General features: G+C 42.6%; 1 protein-coding gene across 4 annotated transcripts in view; it reads left to right on the plus strand.

The window, feature by feature from the left end:
• Positions 1–14,712: 14,712 nt before the first annotated feature.
• Positions 14,713–20,500, plus strand: part of PCMTD1 (protein-L-isoaspartate (D-aspartate) O-methyltransferase domain containing 1) — a 77,393-nt gene continuing 71,605 nt past the window's right edge. For 2 of the 4 annotated variants that reach the window (XM_054692268.1, XM_037506731.2), the window contains exon 1: positions 14,713–14,794. The gene's annotated coding sequence lies outside the window, so the exon portion shown is untranslated. Of the gene's footprint in view, positions 14,795–15,568; positions 15,710–20,500 lie in introns of those variants that run through there. The other 2 variants (XM_054692270.1, XM_054692269.1) reach the window with 2 other exon arrangements.

A 20,500-nucleotide genomic window follows, 5' to 3' on the forward strand; every position in this document is an offset into this window, starting at 1 on the left:
TGTTTGGTGTGGACCAGACTCTCAATATTTCCTTGAAAAGGACATAGAATTTAAATCACATTCTGATTGAACCAGCAATTTTGCTAAAAGGAGTGCTGCTGATTATTTAGGCCAATGCTTTGTTTCAGGATTTTTCATTTAAAAGCTTCTGTTCTGCCCTAATAATGCATTTGTTGTCACACCTCTTATTTTAAATATTATTTTTTCCAAACTATTCCATTTAGTGGAATTTTTAAAAAAATTAATTTCTATATTAAGACTAATTTGTTCTATTCAATTCCCATCACCACTGTGCTCCAGATTATCAATCTATGTAGAGCAGGAAGAATCATAAATAATAATTATCCCGAGATGCTTGGCCTCATACTATAGATTAATATCTGGTCAAGAAAGACAGACTATTTTTTTTTTTTAAAGATTTATTTATTTATTTATTTATTTATTTATTTATTATTTATACAAGCACTGGGTACAGTCAGAAGCGTGGGAGGGTGAGAGAATTCACCAGAGCCAGAGCGGGGAGCAGAGCAGGCAGAAGGACCCAAGTACACTGCTGAGGGGAGCAGCTGGCGGCAGGAGAGGTCTGCGCGCCATGTGGGATCCTCCTCCGGTAGCCGGGAGCAGCCAGGGATGAATCGGCGCTGCAGAGGCTGCGGGCAGCTTCGCAACCCAGCGCTCAACCGCTGCGCCACCGGGGAGGCCCGAAAGACAGACTATTAACAGAGGAATTTATCATCTTGATACAGTGCAGCAAGGGGCACTAAACTGGCCAAGGACACTGCCCAAATAGTTTACTGGTCACTGTCTGAGTTCTTCACCCACATGCACAATTGTAAAACTTCTCAGGCCCAGGGAACAACAACATGGGATTTATTTAACAAACCAGGGAAAAACAAAGTTACTGAGGCCAAAAATGGCTGGTTACCTCACCTAAAGCAATGTCCAGTGTTTTTCAGTCCTAAACAAAGGCAGCTATGATGGCATCTTCCTGCCACTGAGGACACAGAACTCCTCTCCCAAACAACAGGTCACATGTCCAAGATGGCATCTTCCTGCAACTGTGGACATGCAGCAGCCAGACTCTAGGTCAGGTTCCAACTCATAAAGACAACAGAAGACTCAACAGGAGATGCTCCTGGTGCTGCAGGGATGCCCTAGCACAGCACCAGACAAGTGACACTCCAAACAGCAGCTGCAGCAGCTGAATAAACTAACAAACTGTCACACTCATGTAGCTCAGCAAGGCACCCAGCTCCATGTCTTTTCCTTCCCTTCCGTCTGTAACAGCAGCAAAACCAGGAACAGTTTCGGTCTCTTGGCTACTTGCTAAGCCTCCGATCTTTTACTCTCTGAGGTTGACTGCTAGAGGCACCTACCTTCAGAGGCCCACAATAGCCTTCTAGGTGAGCGGCGTGGTGGGGACTGAAATCTGCTGACCCCAAATGCTCAAGATCCAAAAACGTTGAATCCCAAAGACTGAATGAATCTATGCCCCCTTCTGCAGTCCCTTATATTACTTATCAGTCACACTACCCCAAAATGTGATACTTTTTAGCATTTTCCCGGGGGCTACCTATGCTCACCGGCAGCTCAGCCTTTTGGTTTCAGCCACCAGTTCCAATCTTCATTTCAGAATTCAAATGTCATAGCTATAAATATATATATATATTTATATATTGTGTATATTTATATGCGTGTATATGTATTTGCATGCATGACCCAAACACATACATATAGCTTCATATATATTATGAATCATTGAGGAAAAATTCAAATTGACCTCATAGCAATAGTTACAGTATAATTTTTAGTTTTGATATGACACTGGAGTCAATTACACATAAATAAAAATGAACATGACTTTTTATTTCCTGATGCATCAAATCCAGTGACCATCAAAATCTGATTGCAATCTACCTTTTTTTATAATATAATTTATTTATATATATTTTACATCACTGTTCATTTTTGTACAATGTTTGCTCTTTCCTCTCAGGTGTAGTCTCCATAGAATTCCCACCACCAATTCACCTGTGCACCATGGCCATAGGCCCTTGTGTTCTGCCTTCCCCTGTTCTGATCCTTCTCCCTCCCCCTTCCTCACAGAATGTCTCTGAGTTGTAGGTGCCTGCCAATTTGTTGTTGTATTGTTGTTGTTGTTATTTTTCCCCTGATCCCTTATTGGGTTCCCCTATATTCCTCCTATAAGTGAAACCATAAGATATTTTTCTTTTCCTTCTGTCTTATTTCACTGAGCAAATCCCTTCTAGCTCCATCCATGTTGCTGCAAATGACATAAGTTTATCTTTTTTGATTGCTGAATAGTATTCCGCTATGTATGTATGTATATATATATATATATATATACCACATCTTCTTGATCCAGTGACCTATTTTTGGACATTTGGGTTGTTTCCATTGCTTACCTATTGTAAATAGTGAGGCAATAAACATAGGGTTGCATGTATCCTTTTGAATTAATGTTTTTTGTATCTTTTGGGTAGATTCCTAGGAGTAGAATTGCTGGGTTGTATGGAAGCTCCATACGAGCTTGAGTAACCTCCACACAGCTTTCCATAGTGGTTGTCCACTCTAGCCACTTCTTTTCAATATAATGTTGGAAGTCCTAGCCAGAGAAATAAGGCAATCTACCTTTGTAAACTTAGTTTCTATTATCCCTTTACATTGTATGTTCTAGCCAAATCAGATTAATCTCTACTCAATGACATTTTATTTCAATGTTATTCCTTACATTATTCCCTATGCTAACATAATTCTCATCATCTTCCAATGCAAAAATTACTACTAAATTTCAAATCTTGAGTCAAGTCTGACTTCTGATTGTATGAAGCAATAGCATATTATTTGTATTTTTGAAATATGTCATGGTCACTTGCTTCCTTGTATTATTTGAATACATATTTATTATGAAAGCAACTATGCCACAATATTGTTGTATATCTTCAGACTCTATCAAAGTTTCTCTTGTTATTTGAATTTAATATTGAAATATCATTGTTTTACATTTTCTTCAGTATTGTAGAAGTATAGATTCTCCCTCTTCCTTAGTACACCACCAAAAAAGCACCTATTGTCCACCACCATGGTCCATTGTGCTCACTCCAAACTTTATTTCTTTGTTTGCCCCTCACCATCTCCTTTTCCATCTCAGATTTTTTTTTAAGATTTATTTATTTATGCATACAAGAGCTGGGGTACAGGCCAAAGGTGTGGGGGGGTGAGAGGATCCACCAGAGACAGAGTGGGGAACATAACAGGAAGATCGACTGAAATACACTGCTGAAGGGAGCAGTGGGTGAGTCAAGAGAGGTCTGCAGCGCTATGTGGGTCACCTCCCTGGCCGGAGATTGAACTCATGCTGCAGTGGCTGTGGATAGCTTCATAGGTTGCATCTTAACCCCTTGCACCACCATGGAAGCCCTGGATACTTCAGTTTTATGGGCAGCTTTCAAGGGTCAGTTTTTAATTTTAACTTTATCTGTTCCTTTATGTGATTTCTCTATGTTCTACATAGAAGTAACACTATCTGGTACCTCTCTTTCTCCTTCTGGCTCATATTACTTAACATATTTCCTTCTAGCTCCAACCATATTGCTGCAAATGGCATGATTATCATTTTGATCACTTAATAGTATTCCATTGTGTATGGTTACAACATCTTTTTGTTCCATTCTCTGTTTTGGGACACTCAGGTTATTCTATATCTTGGTTATTAAAGAATGCGTCAATAACATGAGAAGCAAGTTTCCTTTCATTTGGTGGTTTTGTATTTTTTTTTTTTAAGATTTATTTATTCATGCATACAAGAGCTGCGGCAGAGGCCAGAGGTGCGGGGATGTGAGAGGCTTCACCAAAGACAGAGTGGGGAACAGAACAGGCAGACTGACTGAAATACACAGCTGAGGGGAGGAGCAAGCGGGACCAGAGAGGTGCTCTGAGCCATGTGGGTAGTTACTTGGCTGGCCAGGGATTGAACTCATGCTACAGAGGCTGCAGATAGCCTCACAGTGCTGTGCTCAACCCCTTGTGCCAACAGGGAGGCCCCTGGTGTTTTTGTATTATTTTAGTAGATATCGAGGTGTGGAATTGCTGAGTTGTATAGCAGATTCATTTTTAGCCTTTGAGTAACTACCACACAGTTTTTCATAGAGGCTGGAAAAGTCTACATTCCTATGAACAGCATAAGACAGCTCCTTTTCCTCAACATCCAGGCCAGCTCTTGTTGTTTCTGTTCTTTTTGTTATGGGCATTCTCAGGGGGGGTAAGGTAGTATCTCACTATGGTTTTATTTTTCATTTCCTTGACAATAAGTGATGATGAACATTTTTCATGTGCCTGTTTGCCATTTGTATGTCTCCTTTGGAGAAGTGCTTATTTAGCTCTTCTTTCCAATTTTTGGTTAGGTTTTTTGTTCTACTGAGTTGTGTGTATTCTTTGTAGAACCTGGCAATCAGTCCCTTGTCAAATGTGTGCAAATATTTTCTACTATTCACTAGAGTGTCTCTTCATCTCAGTTACCATTTCATTTACTATTCAGAAGCATTTCAGTTTGATATAGTATCAATTGTTATATTCTCTTTTTTCCTTGCTACTGGAGACAAATCAGCAAATACATCAATGGAGTTTATGTTGTGAAGTGCCTTGCCTAAGTTTTCTTCTATGTATTTTATGGTTTTAGGTATTACACCCAACTATTTTATTCATTTTGAATTGATTTTTGTGTAATGTGTGAGAGAGTGGTTCCAGTTTCATTCTTTTACGTGTGCCAATCCAGTTTTCACAGAACCATTTATAGAAGAGACTTTTCTTGTTCTAGTGTATACTCTTGGTTCTTTTGCTGTAGATTAACTTACTGCTTTTGTATATTGGGTTTATTTCTGTGTTTTCAATTGTATTCCGTTGTCTGTGTATGTGTTTTTGTTAAAGTACAATGCTGTTTTAATTATGATGGCATTATAGTATAGTTTGAAGACTGAAAGTATGATATGCCATTCCTACTCTTTTTTGTCAGGAGATTGCTCTGGCTATTTGTGATCTTTCATGATTCTATATAAATTTAAGTAATGTTCCATTTCTTTGAAGAATGCAAATGAAACACTTATTGGGATTCCATTGACGTTGTATGTTGTTTGGGGCAAAATAGGTTTTCGGGCCTCCCCAGTGGCACAGGCGGTTGAGCGCCTCACTCTGAGGCTGTCTGCAGCCTCTGCAGCACGGTTCAATCCCGGCCAGCCGGCGAGTATCCCACATGGCGCAGCAGACCTCTCCTGTCTCACCCGCTCTTCCCCTCAGCAGTGTGTGTTGGTTGTCTGCCTGTTATGCCCCCACTCTGTCTCTGGTGAATCCTCTCACCTCTCCCACCTCTGGCCTGTGCTTGTATAGATAAATAAATCTTTTTTTTTTTTTAAAGATTTATTTATTTATTTATACAAGCACTGGGTACAGTCAGAAGCACGGGAGGGTGAGAGAATTCACCAGAGCCAGAGCGGGGAGCAGAGCAGGCAGAAGGACCGAAGTACACTGCTGAGGGGAGCAATGGGCGGCAGGAGAGGCCTGTGCGCCATGTGGAACCCTCCTCCGGTGGCCGGGGAGCAGCTGGGGATCGAACCGGTTCTGCAGAGGCTTCGGGCAGCTTCGCAACCCAGCGCTCAACCGCTGCGCCACCGGGGAGGCCCGATAAATAAATCTTTAAAAAAATAAATAAATAAAATAAAATAGTTTCTCCCCCCAACACTTCGACAAAGTTGATTCTTCCCATCCATGAGCAGGGAATATTTTTCCATTGTTTTGTGTATTCTTCTAATTCTTTCAACAATTTCTTATAGGGTTTTTTTTTTTTTTTTATTTGTCCTTCACCTCCTTTGTTAGATTTACTCTTAGGTCTTTAATTATTTATCTATTTATTGGTGCCACTAGAACTGCACTACTAGAAACCTCATTTGCATAAAGTGGATCTGAATGGATCTACTTTTGTGATGTATAGAAGTATCCCAGGGACTACTTGAATACCTGCACTTCAGTACCTCTTATGGCTGTGTCTTCCAGAAGTTAATGTTTGCTGTAACTCTTTATAACATGCAAGCAACATTAATCAGAAACTTTAAACAGAAACTTTAAACAGAAACATTAAACAGAAACTTTGGTTTCTTAATAAATAAGCTTATTTAAAATAAATTTTAAAAGTGTGAGAAATGAGGTCTGAAATGGTCATTTAAATGTCTGACATTTTTATTTATTGTCATGAGAGAGCTCTATGTAAAAATAAAATAGCACACAAGTGTATATATTATGATTTATAATCATTATTAAGAGTTAAATTTCTTTTTTATAGAAAAGATTTATTTATTCATGCATACAAGAACCAGGGTAGAGGCCAGATGTGTGGGAGGGTGAGAGTGTTATAGGGCAGCCCCGATACAAAACGGGGTGCCTGACTGGGTCCTCACCAGCGTGCTTGAAAGGGCTTATCAATACTCTACTGCAGGCACATACGAAAGGTTAATAAAAAGTTTATTTACAAGGGAAGGGCAAATGAGGAAATGTACATCTCAGGGAGAAAAGTGGGAGACAAAGTTATAAATGCGTCCTACCTGATCTGCTGATCTGGAATCCCAAATGGCACTCTGAGAGCTGGCCACAAGCCAGGAGCCTTGAAGCCAGGAGGCTAGAGAGAGAGCGAGCCCCCCCAAGGCCCACGTGTCTGGTTTTTATACCAAACCTGGCTGCTTAACTCCACCCTCAGGTCCCAGCCACCTTCCCTTTGGTGGTAACGGGATTTGTCTTTCCCAATGTCTTGATGTCTTTGGTCTGGAGTGGGGGTGGAGTCCAAAAAACCTTCATGGAATTAGCTCAGGACATCCTTTTCCCCTAACAAGAGGATTCACCAGTGACAGAGCGGGGAGCAGAACAGGCAGACTGACTGAAATACACTGCTGAGGGGAGAGTTGGCAAGACAGGAGAGGTCTGCTGTGCCATGTGGGTATCTCGCCGGCGGCAAGGATCGAACCAGTGCAGCAGAGGCTGCAGACCGCTTCATAGCACTGCGCTTAACTGCCTGCGCCACCAGGGGAGGCCCCTAAGGGTTAAATTTCTAACTAACTTACATTTCTAACTGGACATAGTAGGTACAAATAGACTTTACAAAATATTATAAGGGGTAGAAATTGTAATATCCACTCAAAGAATGTAAGTAAGATGAGTTAAAATCAGTCTATTCTTTGCCTTTTACACAACAGACAGCCCATACTTTGAAATGCTCTTTTTCATCATAGGGGCATCCACACAACACATGGGCCTTGTATTTGCAACAATGCATCTATTGGATGGCTATGGGCATTTAGCAGCGTAAAGGGGGCTAGACAGAGGAATTGCTATTAGGCTTCTCTCAGAGTTGGAGTTTCTCTATGTCTCTCTCTGCCCTACATGCATATGGTCCCCTGTTTCAGCATTAAAGGACAGGAAAATCCACCAAAGTCTCCAAATTCTCTTATGGTCTGCAAGAACTAACAATGAGCCTACCTGGCCTGGCATGTTTTGTCTAACAGGGTGGTCCCCAGGAAAGGGGGAGTTTCCAGGTTTTCAGCCCCACGCAAGGGAGGGTGGAGCTGAGCAGAAAAAAGAAGTTGCAGAGGAGACTGAGGAAGGAAGGAAGTAGGATGGAGAGTCAGAAGGAGACCTGGAGGAGGCACATGGAGTTGAGAGACATGTGAAGAAACTACACTTGCCTTTTGGTCGTGGACTGGTTGAAACAGATGTGAGTGAGAGACCCGTGGGGAGGTGACAGTGGCGGGTTTTGTCTTGATTTTGATTTTGTTCTTCTCCTTCCAGACTTGTCTGGTTGTTTCTGATCCTTTTCTGTGGGTCTCCACTGAAAGATGCTTTAGACTTGTGGCAGGCTTTGGGGCCTTGTTCTGGGCCAATCCCTCTTGGGTGGACTTTTACCCACGAGGAGACGGGTAACTTTGGGTGCTTGATTTAGAAACCATATTCTTTGCCTTTCTTGTATTGTTTACTAATTGTATTAAAGTTAAGTTCCTTTTCATTAATGTCTCATGTTTTGTGTTGATGCAGCGGATGGCAGAACCTGTTTAGAGCAGGTAGGTTTGTGGGGCCTGGGGTGCCCCTCTCTCTGCCCTATAACAGTTGCACAAGAAAGAAATAGGGTCAAATGGTTTTGGGAAAGTATAATTTTATTTTTAATTGTACACCCAATCACTTTATGATTTATTATTTTTTATTTTATTATTATTTTTTAAATATTTATTTATTTATACAAGCACTGGGTACAGTCAGAAGCACGGGAGGGTGAGAGAATTCACCAGAGCCAGAGCGGGGAGCACAGCAGGCAGAAGGAACGAAGTACACTGCTGAGGGGAGCAGCGGGCTGCAGGAGAAGTCTGCGCGCCATGTGGGACCCTCCTCTGGTGGCCGGGGAGCAGCTGGGGATCGAACCGGCGCTGCAGAGGCTGCGGGCAGCTTCACAACCCAGTGCTCAACTGCTGCGCCACTGGGGAGGCCACTGATTTATTATTTTAATGGTTACTGCACTAAAAGCAACTTTTCTGCTTTTCAGTATTTTGTTATGAATATTTTTGGTGGAGGCGGTAGTAGTGGATCATACCGCTACACTCTCAGAAAGCAAGATACCCAACCATGAGGAATTTCCACAAAGGAAGTTTTAATCCAGGTAATGATACCACTGGGAACACAGCAGAGGCAGATACTCTTAAAAAACCTTTTTCAGGCACCATTTGAAATGGTATATAAAAGAAAAGGTTTAAGGGGCTCCTTGTGCAAGGCACCACAAGGTGCCTGCTGGTCTAGTTAAATGACGGTTGTCAACATTTTATTTTCTGGAATGCTTCTTTTTTCTGTTACTGGGCTGTCACTAATCTAGGTTGTTTCTATGATGCTCAGGTATTGCTGACTACCTATTATTCAATAGACCATTGCTTGGAGGGAAGGGTCAACAGCCCAGCCTTTGACATTACAGTAGGTCACACCAAGGTATGTGTATTTACATTTGTTGTTTGTTTCAAAATTTGAATTATTCAATGTTCCATTTTTTTTAGCTCCTTATTATAACTTTATAAAAACTGTTATATTTTTAAATGTGCTAGGTGTTTCAGAAAATACAGGATTGTTTTGAAATGCTGGGAAACTACTGGAGTCTGCTGATCAACTTGGCATCTGCTGTATTAGTTTCAGATAAAAAAGAACAGCTCTAAAGGTGAAGGCCCACTAAAGCAGCAGTGGTGCACAATTCTGGGCAATTTTCTAATGTGGAAAGGATTATCGTAGCAGTCTTTGATTACATCCACAATCACATAATGTTTTTGAATGAGAACAGGACAGCAATAAAATAGCATCAGAATTCAACACAAAGGATTCAGAAAGACTTCTTTAAAAAGAAAAAAAAAGATTTAGTTCTGCATACAAGAACTGCGGTACAGGCCAGAGGTGTGGGGTGTAAAAGGATTCACTGGAGACAGAGTGGAGACAGAAGGGGCAGACTGACTGAAATACACTGCTGAGGGGAGTGGCAGGCTAAATAGGAGAAGTCTGCTGTGCCATGTGGGTAGCTCCCTGGCCGGCCAGGTATTGAACTCATGCTGCAGAGGCAGTGGATAGCTTCTTAGTGCTGTGCTTTAGCCCTTGTGCTACCAGGGAGGCCCTCAGAAAGACTTCTAATGCAAGAAATATTGGGGTAGGTCCATGGGCAATGAATACAATTTGCTTAATAGGAGATACAGATATCAGGAACACCAGGAATGGAGTATTTTTCCCAAAGAAAGCCTTTTTCCACCTAATTTCATACATATGAGTTATATGTATTTTGGGAAAAAAATTAATGTACCTGAAAAAGCATATTTCATGCTTTGGATCAATAGTTCTCTAACTTTAGCATTCATCAGAATGACCCAAAGTATTTGCTAAATTGGGGCAGAGCTCTAAGAATCACTTTTAAGTTCACCTGTGATTTGATGCTTCTGATCCCAGATCACATTTTGAGAAACACTAATTTAAAGGTTTTTTTTTTTCTTTCCTTTAAAGGATTGTTACCTTTATATTTTCAGAGAGCTTTTTATCCTTAATTTTGACTAAACAGTTTCTCAATATGTGAAATAATCATAAATGACAACAGTGTAATACAATACCAAGGATACATTTTGTGACAAGGCTGTCAGTAAGTTAGAAGATTCCCTTTCACCTCTGTCAACTCTGATTTCCATTTCCTCATTCTCTAAATAATAGATATCACTGCTTCATTTTTAAATTATACTACTCTATAAAACATTCCCACCTTCTTCCAAAGAGTTTTAAAAATCAGCAGGGAAGTGCTGATGTGTTGCCTTTTGTTTTCAAACGGAAAAATACAGAGAAACTAATTCTTTTTTAGAAAGGAAGTATTTGTTTTTATTGTTTGGGGAATGGGCAGGGGTGATGGATTTGTAATTGTACTGGAAATAAAGTTGCAGAACAAAACAGCTCCATATTTAGCAGGGTTTAGTTCTGGGTTTTCCCCAGACATTTCAGGTCACATGAGAGACAGGAGGAGGAAATTCCTTCAGGTCTCACTTAACAGACTTAGCACTGTAAACCATAACCAAGACCTATTATGCAAATAACCAGATGATTTAAGGTTAATCTGGGCAACACCTGAGTACCTCAATTGTGACAGAAAAAATATAAGATAGAACTTAGCCATGCCTGTGAGAAATGTGAATTCCTAGGGTGGTGATAGTTGTATGGTAAATTTCATTCAGTTTAATAAACATTGAATGCCTTACACATTCAAATCACAACTTTCTGATATTATGAAGCTTCTGCCTATATAATGTTCTGTATTCACAAAGTATTCATTTTGGGTATTTTCTGCTTAATAATAAAACTGAAGCAACTAGGCATAAAGAATTTTTACAGACAGTGTTACTGGAAGTATGCAACTGAAGTATGCAAGTATTCAGGGACCCCAAATTGTTGATGGATATATTCTAAAAGACAGTCTGGCCATCTACGCACATAAAGACAAATAAAGCAGACCCTTGGTGTGAAAGAATTTTAATAGAATTGGTGTACAAATTAAGAGAGAGCAAAAGTGCACTAGTGAGAGTGAGATCGAGAGGAAAGGATTTCAAGTAAGATTCCCAGCAAAACTGAAAATTACTCATCTCCTTGTGGACAAATGCCCAGACAAGTTGAATCAAAAGCAGGGTGGCTGAGTCCCCCAAACTTGCCATCAGTCCAAGGCATCTTCTGTCAGGGAACCACAAGAAAGGGCCCAAGCATGTCCTAAAGAGCAAGATTAGGAGAGACCCAAAATTTAAAATGTACCACATGATCTACCATGAGGTCATGCTAATGGCTGCTATTGTCTCTGCCAAAACTCTAAAGTCCCAGGAGCAGCTTTTCCACATGTCTTGGTTATACTCAGCTCTTCTCCAAGGCTCTAAGTGTCTCTCCCCTCCTTCATTCCACCTCCATCTATATATATCCACCTTGCTCCTTCCCAAGTGGCCTCCAATTCAGGGAGTCTGGTTAATGGTCAGGGATGTTGACAATGTTGCTGCTTGTAAATGGGGCAGGGAAAATGATACCTATTCACTGTGCAGTGATTCTCCTCCCCTTTCAACCAGAAGCAGTCTGTAACATTACTGCTTTTATCAAGAGGAAACTTACCACAATAGACCAAGAATACTAAGAATAAGTTGTGTATTGGCTATCCAAATTTATTACCCAAATAAATCTACATATTCTAGATGATGGAATATTTAAAATTTAAATTATCCATATAGGGCTTCCCTGGTGGCGCAGGGGTTAAAGACACAGCACTGTCAAGCTATCACCAGCCACCGCAGCACGAGTTCTATCCCAGGCGGGCTGGGGAGCAACCCACATGGCACAGCAGACCTCTTTTGGTTCTTGTGCTGCTCCCCTCAGCAGTGTATTTCAGTAGATCTGCCTATTCTGCTCCCCACTCTCTGGTGAATCCTCTCACACCCCCCCCACGCCAGTTGTATGCATAAATAAATAGTTAAAAAAAGTATCCATACAACAAATGAAGAGTGTTAGCGGTACAGGTAGACAATGCACCAGACCTTGGAGAGACATAAAGAACATACACGTAGCATAATGGTTTTCAGGCTTTTCTGCCCTCCTGTCATTAGGACTGTGTTGCCTGATGTGGCAACTGTATTTTGTTACATTGTTGTAAGTTATGTTGTTTACTTCTGTGGGCCATGGCTCTGTATTGAGATACCTGTCAAGAGAAGCAGAGGCAGGAGAGAGAAGGGGAGAAAGAGGGCCAGAGAAGCCCAGAGTGAAGACTTGGGTGGTAGGTGGGAGGAGTGGGGGCCTGGGGGCTTGGAGGCCTGCCTGCCTCCTTGCTGCCCTGTGCTGCCCCCCGTTCCCCTATCTGTGCTTGCTTGCTGCGTACCTGCTTGCTGCACTGCATCTCTATAAAAGCCTGAGAAAGCCATCACCGAGGGCTCCAGGACTCTCCTTTACCCCAGTCTGCTTGGATCATAGAAAAGCTGCTCAGTGCCCTTCCTGGCACTACAATACAGACATGTTCCCAGACTTTGTGGATTACAAATAAGCAGAAAGATACTCACCAGAAATAAACTATGTACGAAGGCAGGAGTGGTAGCATAAGATATGCCACCAGAGAAAAATACAGTTTTATCACATTGGCTTATTTAGTGTTCAGCTACTGATCTTTACTGATCTTTAAGAATAGCACTTGATACTGTTTAACAAAGTACTATTGTAGTCTTATTAAAAAATGACCTGTGGTCCACTTTAATGTAGTAGAGGAAGAGGAGACAAAAAGTCTAGATCTCTAAAAAACTCCATAGCAGCATGGAAAGAGAAAACAGGGAAAAGGCTAACAGTTGTTCAGTGATTTTAACTAGCTTTCTAACAACCATTTTGCTAATGGTTAGCAAAATATTTTCATGTGCTAAAATTTCTGCGTGTAGCAGCAAAAAGTTAATTCTGCAAGACTGTTAAAGGATTCCATCACAGGCAAGCCCTCAGATCAGGCACAGAGCCAAAGAATCAGAGGGCAAATGAATAGGATTTTGCACAGTAAGGAGCTAAATATCCAGTGGACATGGGTTCATATTTGCAAACCAAGTAAGTTGAATTGAGTGACAGACCACTAGCAGCAATTGTGTGGTTTTTATGTTCGTCATGATTGCAGCTTTTACCTTTTACTTGTTCTTCTTTGGAATGAAATTACTTACAAACTTTTTTTTTTTTTTTTTTAACACACAATTAGGTATGGTGGGAAATAGTAACCCGGGATGACCGTTGTTTCAACCATTTCTAATTTACCTTAGATAACCTTTAGGAGTAGGGAGCCTATAATTACTGCTAACATAACTGAAAATCAAGACAGAATTCAAGTAATGGGTCACACTGAAAGTTAGTAAATAGGAAGGTTGAGCACTGGAACAAAATTAGAGTGCTAATGAGAAGTCACAGTGCCATTTGCGCACATCAAACTCACGCTTTAAAGTGTGAATAGCTTAATTACTAAGGCATTTTCCCAGCTCTTTAAAGCGTATGTGGCCTTTTCCTCTACTCAACTTTATCCTTTTTCCTCAAAAACCTTTCCCTCTGGGGCCTCCCCTGTGGCGCAGCGGTTGAGCGCTGGGTTGCGAAGCTGCCCGCGGCCTCTGCGGCGCTGGTTCGATCCCCAGCTGCAGACCTCTCCTGCCGCCCGCTGCTCCCCTCAGCAGTGTACTTCGGTCCTTCTGCCTGCTCTGCTCCCCGCTCTGGCTCTGGTGAATTCTCGCACCCTCCTGCACTTCTGACTGCACCCACCGCTTATATAAATAAATAAAGAAATCTTTAAAAAAAAATTAAAAACAAAAACAAAAAAAAACCTTTCCCTCCGGTTTTGGGCTACGGGCTACTTAAACCAAAAGAAACTTGTTTGGTCCAACAGTCACCGGCCTTAACTACCTTTTTTTTTTTTTTTTTAAATGAAGAGCACATGTTAGGGGGTGGAAAGATAAAGCTCAGGTCTGGAGCCCGGTGGAGAACACAGGTGTCCGGGCGTTCAGGCAGGTGGCTCAGAAGCCCACACCGGCCGGGGACGGGAGCCCAGAGCCGATGTTCACCACAGGCGACGGGCACGCCTCCGAAGGAGCACAGTCTGGAGGAAAACCCATGGATTTTCAGATTAACCGGGGAGCGTTCTCCACAAAAGCCACCGCAGGGCCAGCCCGCCGAGAAGCACCCTCGAAGATGACTGACGTCTAGACGCGCTCACTCCCAAGGTCGTGGAAATCCCCAGGAAGCACCACCAACCCCACACTCAGCCACCAGAGCCAGCGTCTTCCCTTCTCGGGGGGAGGGGGAGGGGACGCTCAGGCCGTGCTCTCGCGGGATCTAATTCAACCGCCGCCGTCCCCAGGCCCCTGTCAAGACCTCGCGTTGTTTGGGTCTGAGGGCGGTGCGATCTCAGAGGGGGGCGGAGCCGGATGGGGGCGTCCCCAGGCCTTGTTGACTTCGGCGTCCTCGCGAAACTGCCCTCGCGCACGCGGCTTTCTGCGCATGCCCAGGTCCCCGACGCCTCTGAAGGCCGCGAGGTCTGGGCTTCCCCAGCCTTGGGTCCCGGCTCCGCCCCTCCCCCCGGCGGCGGCGGTGGGGGAGGCCGTGTTGTTGTGGCGGTGGCGGCGGCCGGCTGCCGCGGAGCCCTCCGAGTCCTAGCGCCTGACCCTGCGCGCCGCTGCGGCTGGCCGGACCGACCGCCTCGCCACAGGTAACGCAGCCGCCCGGGGCTCTGGGTCGCGTGGGTTGGCGTGTTCGGCGCGCGGGCGGCGCGGGCGCGCTTCGGGGCCGGGCGGCTGGGGTTGGGGTCTCGAGGGAGACCTGGAGGTCCGGGTCTTGGGAGTCGGGGGAGGGGGGTGTTCAAGGGAGTCTGGGGGCTCGAAAGGGGCGGGAAGTCGGGAGCCGGGGTCCTCGGGGACGTGTGAGTAGAGGGGCTGGGGTCGAGGGGGCGCTGGGGCTGCCGCGGTCCCGCGGCTCTGGTCCTGACGGGGGGTCCGCGCAGACGCCCCCACCTTGCTGTCCTCGGACTTCCGCGGGCTCCGTCGGGCCTTTTCGGCTCTACCCCGTGACTTTCTGTTGTTGTTTTGATTTTGAAGGAAGAGAATTCAACCTACGTAGCTTCAGGGAAATCTTGGGGGCTGGGGCTGGGACTGGGAAGGGATACAAGAGGCCAAAGCAGGCGCTAACATTGCCTGACTTTCTGGTGTTTTGTTGGAGTATGTGCTACTAGTGCAGCGCCTGTCGTTAGGGTATTTCAACCCCCAGCGTGGAGAGTAGAACCAGAGGGATTCGCTTTGTAAACCCAAGATTCTTTTTTTAAACTTCTCTTGGGTATGCCCGTTAAAAGACAACTGAGAAATCAAAATTCTTTTTTTTTTAATTACAAGGATTTGGTAGACGGACGAGAAAGTGTAGTTTTACCGAGTTATTTTCGCCCATTTTTTTTTTTAATTTGCAAAAATACTACGTGCTCTTTAAGAAAAAAATTTAGCAGCCAAACAATGAAGACGTCAGCTTTGCCTCCCCGCCCCACACCCTCCCCCCTTTTTCCTCTTAGTACCTGGGGTTGGTAGCCAGACTGACTTCAAGTGTGGTGTTTAACCTTTAAGATTTTTCTGCGCATACAGTAAGTATGCTTACAAACAAAATCTGCATCACTATGGCATACAGTTTTTATTAGCTAGTAGTACTCACGGATATCTATGTTATTACATATCTCGTTCTTTTTAAAAAGCTAAATACTTGTGTATTTTTATTTTTTTTTATTTTGGCTGAAAAGTGCCTCCAGTTTTTCCATATATTTTCTTAGCTTTTAAGAAGGGATAAAGGTCATTTTTAAAACTGTGTGGTCAAACTTTCAGACTTCTAAAGTCAGATTGGAATACTTGCGTATTAGGCAAGTTGAGTAATACATTTCCACAGAGGTTAATGGTAACTTACATGAGGCCTGAAGGACTGCATAAAACAGTCTACTAAAATAGATTATTACTTTTACAGTGTTTTCTAAAAAGTAAATTCAAATTCCACATGGTTGAAAACAAACTCATTTCCTGTCTGAAGTGTGAAGAGGAGGTAAGGTAGAATGCAAGTTTGTATTTCAGAGAAAAGGGAAAAACTCCAAAACCTCACACTGCCCGGTATTAAATATTTTGGTAGTAAACCATAAGGAGTAAGTAATCAGATAAGTGGAACAATGGTTAACGTTACTGTTAAGTAAGACAAAGCTGGAAAATACCTATTTTTATATTTTTGTGCGTGGAAGAGCAGGAGGCTTTGTTGACTTAATCACTGACTTTTTTTTTTTTAATTGAAAATATACTGTATGTTTATGTTGGGTGCTAGCATTCCGGAAAAACAGAACTGAGTAAGACAGTTACAAAAACAGTCTGGTTCTGAACATGTATAGCCTGAGATCTTAGATTAACCTGTGTAGCTCTGTATTACTTGGGGGAGTTTGCTTTAAAAAAAAAATCGAAAACTCCCATGGTATTTTAGTTTTAATTGTTGATAATAATATGCCCTTTCTTACATATTTTTCATAACAGCATGGGGCATTCTCTTTGTTCAATAGATTAACAAACAGAGGCTCTGAGTGATTAAACTGCTCTGATCCCATTTCACTTTAGTGGTGGTGAATGCATAAGATTCAGGCATGTGTGTAACTGTTTTCTCCTCTGCCATGCTGCCTCTCATTACTGAAGATTAACGTAAAATTACTGATCTTAGGATTTCCTCCTCTTTATTGCCTTGGAAATGTTTCTAACAAAAATAGAGACTTGAATATGATGATATTCCTTGAAAAATAATCCAAAGGACATAGTGTAAAACTGCAATGTTACCTTTTTGGAAAAGGTTTTTCTGGTGGCATATTATTAAACTATTTACTTCTTTGTGCTGATTGCTGTTAACTAAGAATATGGGGAACTTTGTTAATGTAGTAACTCTGTTTAATACCGTGGTATATTTGGATATCATAGTTAAGTTGTAGCTCTTACTGGTACTTTTATTCTTTACAGACTTGGTGGATAATCTTTGTTCATTTACCATATTTAAGAATTCAGTTTACTATTTGTAAATTATAATGAAAAGATGCGAAGAGGGTCTTAAAAAGATTAAAATTTAAATTTTTGGTATTTTACAGCCTTAAGGTGCATCATGACAGTAGAGACGCCTCGTTTTATTATGGAGTTGTTAATTTGTTTTGGTTTTCCTGTAGATATGGCAACACTGTAGTTTTAGGAAATATGGCAAATTCTGAAGTTAGTTTGATGAGGTTCCAGCAACCTTCCCTTTGGTGGTGATGGGATTTGTAGTTCCCAGTGTATTTTGGCTTTGGTCTGGAGTGGGGGTGGAGTCCACAAAGCCTGTATGGAATTAGCTTTAGGACATCCTTTTCCCCCTAACAATATGTTTAAAAAGAAACCTACATATGGGGATATATTTGAAGTTTTATTCTTGCCAATTATTAAAGATGCTTGTTGGATTCACATTTAATTGGGAGGTATAGCTAGTCACTTATTTCTTGGACAAGTTATACTGGATGTGGCTGGGTTTTTTAGTTGTGGAACACAAAAATCTTTCTGGTGTTGAAAAGTGGTTAGAATATGTTGAGAACTACTGATGATCAGCTCTTGAGGAGTGAGGAATCCATTGCTGGTGTGGTTTGACTTAGTGCAGGGTCCTTGGGTTCACTCTGGGAAAGGTTTTACCAGAGTTTCCCTTTCAGTGGCATGTTTCTTTACGAGTCAGAGACGGACGTTCTATTTAAAGGGTAGTTTATTAGGAAACGGGTCAGAAAAGTAAAGTACACTTGCATAGACAAAAGCGGACAGGAAGAGCTGCCCCAGAAGGGACAGGTTTGCTCAGAGAGGCCTGCGTGGTTGCAGGAGGGCGGCCTTGACAGGTCATGGGCAGGCAGGAAGCTGCTGCCCTGTAGAGGGAGAGAGTTGGTGAAAAGAGGCACCTGCATAGTCACAGGTGGGCAGTGGGAGTGCTGCTCAGAGCCAGTGCAGAGACTGCAATTGATATAGTCTTCTTCTGTTTGGGAGGGGCTCACTCCTGAGCTGTCAGTTGGTTGCTACTTTTGGACAACTATGTAGAATTTTGAAGGGCCTGGAGATTCCACAGTGGGCTTAATCTCCATATCTTTACCTTTGGGGGTCCCTTGGGCTCAGTCTCCATATCTTTAGACTGCACCTCAGGATACTAGTGTCTATGTTATGCTAATCTCTTTTGCCCCCACCTCCTAGTGTGAGCCAGGTTTCTGTTCTTGTGGTGCTTCTTTTAGTTTTTTCACTATTCCTGTCCTCTGTCAATGCTTATGTATGTGTTTTCTAAAATTATGAAATAGTAAGAGATCATTTTGCTAATAAATAGTTGCTTTTTGAATTTAAGCTGAAAATCCTTTTGGAGTAGCTAGAAATCAACTATTTGGTTCCTGTGAAGGAGAGTAAAAGAAGTTTCAGGTGTGATTTAGATTTAAAATCCTTAATTAGGGCCTCCCTGGTGGTGCAGCGGTTGAGCACTGGGTTGCGAAGCTGCCCGCAACTTCTTCAGCGCCGGTTCTATCCCCGGCCACTGGCAAGGGTCCCACATGGCGCGCAAACCTCTCCTACTGCCCTCCGCTCCCCTCAGCAGTGTACTTGGTCATTCTGCCTGTTCTGCTCTCCCCTCTGACTCTGGTGAATTCTCTCACCCTCCCCCACTTCTGACTGTACCCAGTGTTTGTATAAATAAATAAATAAAATCTTTAAAAAAAAATTTGGGTTTTTAAAAAAATAAATAAAATAAAATCCTTAATTACCTCTCAGTTACCACTCAGTTACCAAAGGTCCCACCTCCAGAATTAGAGATGAGCTTCATTTTGGGAGGGACACAAACATTTAGCCTGTAACAGTCCCACCCTTTAAAAAAAATTTAGATGTAATTAACATGTACTATTTATAAATGGAGTTTAAAAGCTAATTTTCATTAAAGTGATTGTGAAATTGCATGGAGAATCTTTTTTTCTGATATTTAGATTTCTAGGGAGAAACTAATAAAGGTGAAAGAGACATCAAAATAAAGTGAAAATCTGAGAATTAGCCTTCAAAATAGACAAAGAGAAAAGGGATTTCCTCAGTGAGTCATTTGTAGGGTCAAATATGTGAAATTGAATGGTTGTTACAGAAGATGAAGATTTCAAAATTAGCGTGACTTGAGCAATGAAATACTGAAAATATATGTAATCATAATTATTATATTATGTTACCTGTGTCTTTCTGGGACTTGAGTTGGAATAATACTTTTCAGTAATGCTTAGGCTCTAATGTATAGTAATCACATCATGCTAGTTTAGTTTGTAAACACAGTTATGTAACAGGGTGGTCCCCAGGAAAGGGGGAGGTTCCAGGTTCCCTGCCCCACCCCAGGGAGGGTGGAGCTGAGCAGGAAGAGAAGAGGATGCAGAGGAGACTGAGGAAGGAAGGAAGCAGGATGGAGCCAGAAGGACACCTGGAGGAGGCGCATGGAGCCTAGAGACACGTGAAGAAACTGCGCTTGTCTTTTGGTCGTGGACTGGGTGACACAGATGTGGGTGAGACCTGTGGGGAGGTGACAGTGGCAGCTTTTATCTTGAGGTTGATTTTGCTCTTTTCCTTCCGGGCTTGTCTGGTTGTTTCTGACCCTTTTCTGTGGGTCCCCACTGGAAGATGCTTTAGACTTGTAGCAGGCTTTGGGGCCTTGTTCTGGGCCGATCCCATATGGATGGACTTTTACCTACGAGGGGGCGGGTAACTTTGGGTGCTTCATTTAGAAACTAGACTCTTAGCCTTTCCTGTACTGTTTACTAATTGTACTGATGTTTCTTTTCATTAAAATCTCATATGTTCTGTGTTGATGCGGCAGAACCCATTTAGAATAGGCAGGTTTGCGGGTTTTGGGCTGCCCCTCTATAACAGTTACAGTGAACATCTGAAGCGCTTTTTTTTCTGTGTGATTTCTACAAAGCAGACTAGTCCTGTTATAGGACAGCCCCGATATTGAACGGGTTGCTGGCTGTGGGTCCTCACCCGCGCGCTTACAAGGGACTTATTACTACTCCACTACAGGCATACACAAAAGGTTAATAAAAGGTTTATTTACAAGGGAAAAGGAAATAAGGAAAATGTACAACTCAGGGAGAAAATAGGGAAATAAAGTCTTTTACGCGTCCTACCCGATCCGACGACCTGGAAACCCAAAGGCACTCTCAGAGCTGGCCAAACGCTGCGAGCTGGTGGATAGTCAAAATGGGGATCCCCCAAAGCCCACGTGTCTGGCTTTGTACCAATCTGGCTGCTTAACCCCACCCTCAGGTCCCAACCACCTTCCCTTTGGTGGTGATGGGATTTGGAGTTCCCAGTGTCTTTGGCTTTGGCCTGGGGTGGGGGTGGAGTCC

Source organism: Talpa occidentalis, unplaced genomic scaffold (genome assembly GCF_014898055.3).
Source record: "Talpa occidentalis isolate TD23 unplaced genomic scaffold, MPIMG_talOcc4v2.1, whole genome shotgun sequence".
In the NCBI taxonomy this organism is placed as follows: Eukaryota; Metazoa; Chordata; class Mammalia; order Eulipotyphla; family Talpidae; genus Talpa; species Talpa occidentalis.